Source organism: Ovis aries, chromosome 13 (genome assembly GCF_016772045.2).
Source record: "Ovis aries strain OAR_USU_Benz2616 breed Rambouillet chromosome 13, ARS-UI_Ramb_v3.0, whole genome shotgun sequence".
NCBI lineage: Eukaryota > Metazoa > Chordata > Mammalia > Artiodactyla > Bovidae > Ovis > Ovis aries.
The window spans coordinates 41879752-41891425 of record NC_056066.1 but is presented as its reverse complement, the minus strand read 5'-3'; the positions used below and the strand labels follow the sequence as shown (position 1 = coordinate 41891425).

Sequence of the window (11674 nt, the reverse complement as noted above, 5' to 3'; positions counted from 1 at the left end):
TGCTGTTCCTACTTCCCTTGCTTGTTGCTTTCCCTGCTCCCAGAGCTCTGAAAAACTCGCCTCCAGGCATGACTCCACCCTCTCCTCTGGACACTCAGGAGCCATAAAACCCTGGGTCTCAGCAGCTAGAGCCACCCACCCTCCTGAAGCCCACTCACAACGAGGACCACTCACCACACCTCCAAGAGCCCAGCAGCCAGGAAATTGGTCCTGATGTCCTCTTCCTGTGCCCAGTTTCCATGCCCTCCCTCCTCATGCCCCGCAGAGGCCTCTTTTGGTAAGAAGCTGGTTGTGGATCCTCCACTGGCTGACCTCTGCTCAGAGACCTTTACCTTCCTGCAATAACCCTCCTATTTGGAGCTCTTCCTGCAAGGGAGCAAATAAATTGCCCAAACTCTCCAATGATTATTTGAAAGTCGGTTGCCTCCCAACTGATAATAAAGATTAATGGGAATCTGGGAGGAGTTTTGTGATGAAGCTTGTCAGACTTCTGAGTCTGTGCCCTCATGTCCTGTATCCTGAATCTTTACACATCTCTTTTCTACTAGAATTTTCTCATCAATGTAGACACTTACCAAAGTCTTTCACATTAAAAAACAAAAAAGCACAAACCTTCTTTTCCACTATACAATGCAAGGAGACCAAACCAGTCAACCCTAAAGGAAATCAGTCCTGAAGCTCCAATACTTAGGCCACCTGATGTGAAGAACAGACTCATTGGAAAAGACCCTGATGCTGGGAAAGATTGAGGACAGGAGGAGAAGGGGACAACAGAGGATAAGATGTTTGGATGACATCACCAATTCAATGGACATAAGTCTGAGCAAGCTCCCGGAGATGGTGAAGAATAGGAAAGCCTGATGTGCTGAGGACCATGGGGTGGCAAAGAGTCAGACATGACTGAGCGACTGAACAACAATACACAACACTCCTGTTGGTTCAGCCTGGGGCTGGATCTTTTTCCATCTCTTCTTTACATGAACATATCCTTGGATATTTGATGCAATGGACAATCAGAACCACTCTCACCGACCTGTTTATTTCTCAGCCCGGGAAAACAAATTTTTTTTTCAGATTTTTCCCAGGAAAATCTTCCATTTCCCTGAGACATCTGTCCCAGGAGAGCTCACTACTGTAAACCCAGAGGGCTTCTCCTGCCCCCTGCTTCCCAGGCTTGCTGCTGTGTTACGTCCCTCAAGCACCCTTCTGCCCCTGTGATATCTCCATCTGGACCTGCTTGAAGAATTTCATATGGATTTTCTCACTTAACCTGGTGACAACCCTGTGTGGCAGATACTAATACTCTCCAGATACAGATGAGGAAGCCAGGACACAATGCAGAAGAGCAGCCTGCCCGAGGAAGTGCCAGGCCAGAGGAAGGACCCCTCCAGCCTGGTCCAGGACCTCTTCTTACTCTGAACCTTACCCTGCTCTCAGGGGAGGTTTATCCTGAGTGCAGAGTGGACGGCAGCCCGCCCGTGATGTCAGGGTGTTGGTTTTATTTCTCAAGTTATCGGGCTCAAGGGGCAGCTGTTTGACACTATTCTTGAGCTCCCACCACAGCTTTTTCCTTTTCTGTGACTTGCTCCCAGACCCTGGCCCTCCTGCAGCCTCGGAGCCTAGACCACATCATCCCTCAGCAGCAGTTTCTCAGGGACCTCAGATGGTTGCACCTGACTTTCCTGCCACCAGATTCAAGCTCGGGGAGCCCCTGCATGTATCTCCCATGGTACCCAGTGCTGACTAACGGCCTGACTGGTAATCTGTAACTTTAGTCTATTTTCACCAGCTTCCAAAAACAGTCAGCCTGGAGAAAAACCCATATGCAGCCCAGTAGCTGCTGACTTCATTTGTTGGCATCTTCCCAGAATGGTACTCTGTGCTCTGCCAGCTTTGGGGGTCACTGGGGTTGTTTGAGTTATTTGTTTTACTTTCAAATCACTCCGCAGCACGCAGGGACCATTTTCCCCTCTGAAAACCATTTGTTTGCAGTCACACCTGCCCAAATAGATTAACCCCATCCTGCAACCGCCAGCGCCTCTATTACACTGACTCTCAGGTGCGTGAAAGAGATTTGTCCCCACGCTCTATTTTTCCAATAAGAGAAAGTTAATTTGTGCCAAATGTCTTTTCATAACCAATAAAGCCTGCAGGGCTGAGAAAAGCAGATAAGTCTCGCTTCCCTGCAGTGACGCCCACTAATTAAGACCACAGAATCCCTCTCTGGTAATTTACATCTGGAGCCCACCTTGCCTCCTAGTATCTTCTGTTTGCACACATGGGAACGCCACAGGGATGCATGGGCCCACCTGAAACAAAGATGGGAGCTGTGCATTTGAGGAAGTAGGCTTTTATTAATGCCTCGTTACAGTTATCCTTGCCTTCTGCATGTGCACTCCTCCCCCAACAAGACATTTGGAAGATTGATTGGATGTCAGACATGAGCAGGGAGAAAGGAGACGGACTGAGGGGTATCGCACTGTAGCTTCCTCGCCTTCCAAGTCCAGCCCAGCAGCTGAGCATGGAGGAAGGACCAGGACGGGGGTGCAGCGACCTCTGCCCAAGGCTGGCCTCCAGCCACTTATAGCTGGGGGAACTTGAGCTCCATAGGGGCTCATTTCCATCCACGGGATTACTGTGAGGATTAAACCAAATGACACTGGAGAATCGTGCTGTGATTTCCCAAGCCAGGTGTTACTGTCTGTTCTTTTTGACAAGGTCTAGGGCTTCCTAGTGGCTCAGATGGTGAAGAATCTGCCTGCAGTGCAGGAGACCCAGGTGCAATCCCTGTGTTGGGACGATCCCCAGGAGAAAGGAATGGCAATCCACTCCTCTATTCTGGCCTGGAGAATTCCAGGGACTAAGAGTCAGACACTACTGAGCAACTAACACTTTCACTTTCTTTCTTTTGTGAGTGAGCACTTTTCTGTGTTACAGCTGGTGTTCTTCCCCAACGCTCTGTGCTCTTCAGTCTGGGGACAGATGGTCTCCAGAAACGGGACTGTCATTGGAGGACCCACCCGAGAAGCCCGAGTTATTTATGCCTGAGTTTTCCCCCAGCCTGCCGGGCTTAGGAATACAGATGGGATTCTCAGATGGGCATCAAGGGCACAGGGCCCCCAGTTGGTAGGATTATTGTATAATTACCATCCAGATCAGGACACTTTCACTATGAGAGGTGCAACCGCTAGCAAGGCTGGGACAACTGGGGTGATACAGGACGCTGGACCACATTAAGAGCCAGACAGAAGGGAAGGAGATGTTACGGCTTGTTGTCTCTAGTTCAGAAGTCACTGTGTGAGCCTGGGCAGGGGCTTAATAGTTCACTCATCCCCTCCCTTGCCCTGGGTTGTAGTCTCTTCCAACAAGGGATGCTTGTGAAAACCCCAGAGGAATGAAATGCTGGTGGGAACGTTTCGGCGGAGGTGAGGGTGGGAGGGATGCTGAGAGGGCTTGGGCATCATTTCAGAGAGAGCGGCCAGCCTCCTTCTTCCCTCCCTGCGCTGCACCCTGTCCCATATCTGAGGCCACACAAGCTCTCTCAGTGGTGGCGGTGGAGATGGTGTTTCTTTTGCATTTCACCTGTAGCACACTTGTGACCACACCCCGGGCCTTTGGAGCAGATAAGCAGAGATGGGGGCCCCATCCAGCGGGTGGTTTCTCCAAAGACCAACTGCTGAGTCTTTGTCTGTAGCCTCATCTCCTCTCCTGTCTTCTCTAAGTGGGTTCTCCTGCTTTCCTTTCTGTGCTAAATGAGACCAGGAGGGAGCAGACAGAGGTCAAAAGGCTGCTTAGTGCAACTGCCAGGAGAGCGACCTATAGGAGATACAGGTCTGAGAGCTGAGGCTTTACTTCTGAGAATGAAAGCTCCATGAACTGCCGTTTCCTCCATTCTCCTTTTCAGGTATGACATAGCTATAGTGTGTCAAGCAGGACCTGACTGTCCCTCGTGGGTGCCTTATTTGTGTTGTCGTGGGTTTTATCTACTCAGTTCCCATTTCCAGTCTCAGGCACAAAGTTGTGTGCCTCCAGGCCCAGCCCCTGGGTTTGGAGAGCAAGGCCAAGAGGAGGTGCTGATGATGCCAGAATGCCCATGTCCCCGGGAGTCTTGACGTGGATGCTCTGTGGGGACCATGACGCTGCCTCCCAGGAGACCAGGGGCAGCAGGACTAGAGAAGGTTGCTGAGGGGCTTTTGAGAAGAGGCACCAATTCATCCAACTGGCTACTCTCAGTCTTGGAGGCATGGTGGGGCTCACAGCCCTCCCCCTGCCACAGGACCCTACTTGTGCACCCAAAATAAGTGTATTAATTCATTGAAACCTGGGGGAAAAGGACTTCTGGAAGATTATAGTGTGACTTCTCAAATAGAGTGTCATTAAACTACAAAAAAAAAAAAACCTGAAACAGCCAACTTTAAAACCAATACATTAAAGCCAAAGGAAACTGAATAAAGAGGAAGAAGGTGCCTGTGACGAGAGGAAGGTTTTTCAGTACAAACAACAACAACAAATCAAAATGGGAAGACCCTGGCTTAAAAATGAAAGGAGATGAAAAGGACAAAACAAATCTGAAAGCTTTTTCATATATGTTTCAGTGCGTGGATGGAGGTGTTTTCAGAAGGAGATCAAAGATAAAAAAAGAGATGGAAGGAAATGTGGTGCAACTATGGAAGCCAGAGGATGTTTAAGAGAAAAAGAGTGTGAAAAGAACATGAAAGACACAGGAAACTGTGAGAGCAATGCGAAAAGTTGCTTTGGAAAAGTGCTGTGCTGCAGCACTGCAGAAAGCAGTCTTCTAAACAGGTTGAAGTTCTAAGGGTGAAGCCTATGGTCACGTATTTTGGTGTGTTCCGTTCTAATTCAGAAATGACAAACAACGCACGAATGGATAAAACAGCTCTGAAATAGAAACTGCAGCTGTATTATTTGTTGCATTCTTTAACACTTATTTAGGTACTGGTTGCATCAAAAAACCTTGATGTCTATTGAATGAAGATAGACCCAAAACAAAGAAGCAGTGCCTTAATATTTATTGGGATTAATTTATATTAGATCATTCATATTAAAATATTTTGTAAAATATACTACATACAAATTCCCCCAAATAGGGCAGGATGACCCCCCATTGACTGTTTTGCCCTCGTGATTGTTGTTTGACTTGTGATGTGTTTGTTGCCCTTTTAGACAGCGGTCCCCAAACCGCCGAGATCTAATGCCTGATGATCTGAGGTGGAGCTGATGTAATAATAATAGAAAAGTGCACAATAAATGTAATGTGTTTGAATCTTCCTGAAACTCATACCCTCCCCTGGCCCCTGGAAAACTGCATTCCATGAAACTGGGCCCAGGCGCCAAAAAGACTGGAGACCCCGCTGCTTTAAGGAAACAGACAAACCAATGGAGGAGGACTTCCCTCGTGGTCCAGTGGTTAATACTCTGTGTGTCCCCTGCAGGGGGCCTGGGTTTGATCCCTAGTTGGAGAAGTTCTGCATGCCTTGCAGTGTGGCCAAAAAGAGGGGGAGAAACAATGGAAACTAGTTGCCCCAAAGAACTCTGAATTCCTAAAGATCAAGTTGAACTTCTCAAGATCTGTCTGATCGCTGTATGAATCATTAGAAAGACAATCTCAAATAGGACCCTAAGCCACTTCCTCTCTTTAGTCAATGTGATTTGTAACACGGCGACACACTTGCATTTTGGAGTTTTTAATGACATTTTACTTAAATGTCAGAAGATAAGGTGAGCCCAGGTATTTTTTAAAGCATCCATTCCCGTTGGGTATTAAAGCTGCAGGTTCTGAGACCCTGATGGCCCCAGATAACAAGAGGGAGGACTTTGCAGAGGGAATCCTCTCACCTGTAGCGAAGATCCAGGAATCCTGTAGATGGTGGACACAGTACTCCCTCTGGGAAGAAGACCACAAGAAGTGGGTTCTGAGGAGCAGAAGGATGGGTTCCGAAACTCTGGGAGAGGAGGAAGCGGGCATAGAAGAGGCAGAGGAACAGGGGAGGAATTATTTTGTGGGGATTCAATTTTATTCCAAAGGGCTCCTTTCTCTGCCCTGAGGCTCCTCCTGGGACGAAGCCCGTAGACAGGGCTTCCTGCCTTAAGAAACTTAAACAAAGAGGTGTGGGGGCAGAGGAGTATTTTAGGAATGAATGTATCTAGAGCGGAAGAAGAATGGAAAGGCTGGAGTAAGAAAACATTTGGAAAGAAATCAAAGAAGGCGATCAAGGGGAAAGGGTAGATTTAGATCCAGACGGGCGACTCTGGTGCTCAGAGCCCATGAGATCCCAAATGGTGACTGGAGAGAGGACTTCCCTCCCCCAAACCTCAGGTCCCATCTGAAAAGTGGGGCCAGTGATCAAGAAGTGAGCTGTACTTCTCTGGTGGTCCTGTGCCTAAGACTCTGTGCTCCCAGAGCAGGAGGGGCTCAGACTCTATCCCTGGTCAGGGGACTAGATCCCACATGCCACATCTAAAGCTCAGCACAGCCAAATAAATAAAATCATACTAAAACAAAAAAAAGGTGGCGACTGCAGGGCTTGCAGGGATGGTGGTGGTGAGTCTGCTTGTTGGGAGTGAGGTTAGTAAAGCTTCAGCGATCATGTCATACATAGCGAAGGGGCCTGAGCAGATGGGGTTTTTGCAGTCTGTCCACATTCTCACGGTGCTTTCGATCAGAGGAAGACCCTCTGGTTAAGCCTGGGCTTGTCTGCTCCCAACTTAACTTCCTGGAAAACGAGAAAAGAAGGCCTGGCTGTGGACCTGGCTTGGGAGACTTGGGGCAGGCTGCACTGTAAGCGTCACACACACCACTGGAAGCACCTTACTTGTGTAAACTTGTCCCTCAATGTGGGATGTGATGAGCGGTGGGGTGGGGGAAAAGGCCTGGCCTCCCCAGGTCCAGGACTGTCAAATGTCGGATCCTCCAGGGGTAAGTCCAGAGTAGATATTAGCCATAGGACCGCTGCCCATTGGCACTACGCGTCCCAATACTTTAAGGAAGTCTCAGTGTTTGTACATCTCTAAGTGTCTGGACATACAGGGCAGAGGATGCAGGCTGTAACTGAAAAAGCACCGGGGAAATGCGAATTGGAGAAAGGCTCATAAGATCATAGGGGTGGCTGGTGGGATCATCCGGTTCTAGAGCTGCGTCTCCATAGACACACACACGCTTCTGAAGACAAATCGAACCTCCTGGCTCCTCTTCTTAAGGCAAGAATGAACCACGGATATCCATGAGCTTTCCTCATAATTTTATTGCTCTGTAAATACTAGTCATCTAAATCAGACAGGAAAAAACATCTAACACATGGGCTGGAAAAGGCAGACTTATAGATTTGAAAATACCAAAAAGAATTAACTAATAATATTTAGAAAATGTTATTTTTTCAGGTTTAGCTGAAAACCTTCCAGAAAGCAAAATAAGGTAGCTTGGGGACTTTCCTGGCGGTTCAGTGGTTAGGACTCTGTGCTTCCACTGCAGGGGGCAGGGGTTCGATCCCTGGTTGGGGAGTTAAGATCCCACAGGCTGCATGGCATGGCCAAAAAAATGTAAATAAATAAAAGCAAAATTAGAAATTAAGGTAGCTAGTGGCATGTCAAGTTTATACAACCTCTCAAAAGGCTAATTTGAAGATGTCTGTTCAAATTTAAAATGAATCACACTCTGTCCCAGACATTTTCAGTCTAGAAATGAAACCTGCAGAAAAAGTCACTCAAGTCCAAGGATGCAAGGACTTTGTAAGGATTTTGTAGGATGAAGCCTGGACCCAAGTAAACATTTATTAATAGAGGACCAGCTAAATAATTATGGTTTGTTCTTACAAACATATGTCATGAATCTTTTAGAGAAATAATTGCCTATTTTTGACACTATGACATTAGCTCAAAAGTATAAAGCCTAAGAAACTGCAGAATACAGAGAATACATTTTCATTTGTTTAAAAGAAGAAACGTATTTGTGTAGATTATTTCTCCATAGATAAGCCAGCAAAGCAAAATGAAATAAAAAGAAAAGCAAGCCTGCCAGGATTCCTGTTTGAGGAAGAGACTGGACCCCATGACCCCATCAGACGCTGACCACCTCCCATTGGATGCACATGGGCTCTAGCTGACATTTGAAAAATCCGTGTACATGGACAGGCTTCCCCTGCTATCTGAAAATAGAGCATTCCTAGGAAACCTTTCATAGAAGAAGTGGCCTAGAGTGAAGTAGCAGCTACCTTAGGACCTATCTTGCTGACAGATGCACAAAATGCGTGGAGATCAGGCCCGGATGCTCACAGACACGGCTCTCGGCTCTGACGGCTGAAGCTGAGACGATGATTGTGGTACTAGGGAAGGGGCTGGCGGGGTCGCTCCCCCCCAGGGGTGTGCATCCCCTGTAACAGCAGCTGCTTTCTGTTAGTGAAAATAGGCACTGCTATGGATCTTCCGTAAAAGTGGTGTAAAGTTAATTTTCCCTGTATGTCATTTTTTAAATTGAAATAAAACTATTTTTAAAGAGCAAACATTATGTGTCAGATCATAACTTTGCATAGAAACAGATTCTAAAATTTGAGAGTTGAGCCAGGGGACTGTCAGGGATTCCACTGAGAAGGAAAAGCTCAGGAAAAATTCCCTGGTGGTCCAGTGGTTAAGACTTCGTATTTGCAATGCAGCGGGTGCAGGCTCGATCCCTTGTCAGGGAACTAAGATCCCACATGCCAAGCAGTGAGACTAAATAAATGAACAAATTCTCACTATGGTCCTATAAAATAGGTAGATTAAAAAATACAATAAAACTTTTTAAAAAAAAGTAAAAGAAAAACTCAGCCTGGCCCCTGGGTGGTAGGCCTTGATTTAAACTGTTAGCAGCTTCTCACAGAGCACAGGGGGATCCCCAAACCCCCAGTCACCTCCTCCTCCCCTCTGGAAGAGGTGGGGGCTCAGATGGGAGAGCTCTTGGGTCAGGTGAGGGTGGAGAGCCATGCTCAGGTTGAGCAGGTGTTCCCAGGGATGGGCAGGTGTCCAGGTGAGTGGTCATGGAGACACAAGCTAAGAAGCAGGAAGGGGCCTGGACACTGGAAGTGAGCCGTTGTTCCACCAGGGAAAGAAAAGACTTTAGACAGAGTCCTAAGTGAGATGAAGGGAGGAGATAGGTGACAGTGGAAACAGATGAAGGAAAACAAAAACAAAAACACTGACTTGAAGTGGGGTATGCAAGGTCATGCAGGGTCAGCCCAGGGCTTGGCTGCCCCTCAAGAGTGCTGCTGGCAGGCTTGGGAACTCTGGCTGAATTCTGAGATCCATCAAGGGGAGTGCAGAAACAACACGTGGAGTGATTCAAAGCTAGTCTTGCTCACAAGCCCTTGTTATTCCAAAGGTTCTGACAAGTCAGGCATTCAGGCTGCTCTATAGTTTTCTTGTAGAACTAAAAATTCCAGACTTCAAGTACACATAATCACTCAACTGTGTATGAGAGAACGGCTATGGTTAAATAGCCACACCTTTGACAATAATAATTAAACATTGGTATCCAATGATTCACTTTTCTGAGACGATCATTATATATTAACAGCAGAATTTTATCCCTGAGTCTGCCTAATTCATAAATATTGCAGGATAAACTCTGCTAATTGGGATAAAAAAAAGTCTTCACGGGTGTCATGATACACCGTAAAGCACTGTTTTATGTGCCAGCAGGTCTCAGACTTAGGAGGGTGCGTGGCAGTGGATGGACTTGCCTCTGGAGTTGCTGATATGAACAGCAGCACAAGGCTTCCTGGGCACTGTTTCACCTGTAGTTGCAGCCTTGCTTCCTGGGGTGGATGAGCCCGCAGCAAGGCAGCGGAGAAGGAGAGCCGTCTTGCTCTCTGCAGCCCCATGTGGCTGCATGGGTTCCTGCCCTCTCAGCCAGATTTCCCAAGGGTCCACTACAGCTGAAGCAGGACTAGTTTACCTCTCTCCATCTAGACTGTCACAGGCCCTGCACCTTCCTGGGTATAAATAAGAGAATATTCAGGCAAATCGTCTTTTGCAGGCCTGACTGGCTTGTGGGTCCCCCGTGAGGAAGGCTGTTCTAACAGCTTAGGGTTCACGGGCCCACAGGCAGCTCAGAAAACTCACCCTCTGCTTTGGTGCCAGATTTCTATGTCTGGACCTTTCTTATGCACATGTGGATTGTTTAACTTCCAAAGGGTACGCCTCCCACTGCCCAAAGCCCTCCCCATTCACACCCAGCTCTCAGGAAGATCAGGGGCGGTGAAAGGGCTCTTGCACACACCTTCTCTCTCTTCCTAACCCTCTCAGGATGGGGGTCTGGGGGCCACCATCCACTTCCTTCAGGGCCCAAAGCTACAGGGCTGTGAAAGAGGAACTCTGTCCTGCAGGCACACCAACCAAGACGTGTGGGAAGCTCTGGCCTTGGCCTTTATATCTGCGTTCTCTGAACAGCTTCTCACTGGACAAGAGCTGCCCTCGGCCAGACATTCCCTCTGGGCCCAGATTCCTCACCATCCTGGCTGCCAAGGGCATAGTGGGGATCAACGGATGGGCCGCTGGAGCACAAGATGCGCCTCCAGCCTCCGAATGGCCTCGGAGGCCACAGAAATAGTTTCTTTTTGGAAAAGTTTTTCTCTCTCTCTTCCCCCAACCTCTCTGTCTTTCTCAAGATGTAAGGTCCACTGTTTAATGCTTCCCTCCATTCTGTCCATTTTTTTCTTGCTTTGGAAGGGATTTAAGTGCTTTTGCTCCAGGCTAGGTATGGCTATAGGTTTTCCCAAGAGCATGTTTTCATTTATTTCTCACTGTAACCACGGCAGAGAATATTCTGAGCCATGTTACATGATGGGCAAATGAGGTGTGTTATGTTCCTGGCCAGGCATCACTCTTTTGTCAAAAATAAAAAAATTTACTTGGCCGTACCGTGTCCTAGCTGCAGCACGCCGATCTTCAGTCTTCACCGCTGCACGTGGGATCTCTAGCTGCAGCATGTGAGTGCTTTTGATTGTGGCCTGCGGGATCGAATTCCCTGACCAGGGAGAGAACCTAGGCCCCCTGCATTGGGAGCTGGGAGTCTTAGCCACGGAAGACTGGCTAAGCATCACTGGACCTCCACGGAAGTCCCTGGCCAAGCATCACTTTTGTTACCTGGTCTTATGGCCTTTTCAGGACTTCAGAGGAGGGTCCGAGGGATGAGACTTTCCTGGCTCTTCAGGAGGACTGGATCAGAGCTGGAGGTCGAGTGAGACCCCTGAGAACCACAGGGGAGGAACCGCCAGTAAACGGAAACCTGATTTCTCTGACAGACCATCCAATTCTTCTCAACAACTGGCTGGGCTTGTATGGGAAGTCTGGTGTGTTGCGGCCACCTTGTTCTGGCCACAGAAATAGAGGCAGAACAGAAGTGTGTGCCGTCGGAGAGGCAAGAAGTGATGACTCACACACACTGGGGTTATCGCTTGTGGTGACAGTGGGCCTTGGATGCCTAGGGGCTTCTAGGGGTGGGATTGCTCTCCCCAGGGGAGGGGGGTGATGGGTTCAGTTTAAGGTCTTTTGGGGACACATTAGCAGCCGGTGTCACCACACAGGGCCACGGGATCAGAAAGCCCAGCCACCCTCACCCAGTCGTGCAGTTCCTGAGCAGAAAGCAGGGCGCCCAGCTCGTAGTCAGGGACCACTTGTGTGC

General features: G+C 48.2%; 1 long non-coding RNA gene across 1 annotated transcript; it reads left to right on the top strand.

The window, feature by feature from the left end:
- The first annotated feature begins 3644 nt into the window (after positions 1 to 3644).
- On the top strand, positions 3645 to 8516 carry LOC132657555 (uncharacterized). Its single transcript, XR_009595934.1, has 2 exons — positions 3645 to 3904; positions 4596 to 8516. It is a non-coding gene; the product is annotated as an uncharacterized LOC132657555 (long non-coding RNA).
- Positions 8517 to 11674: the final 3158 nt, after the last annotated feature.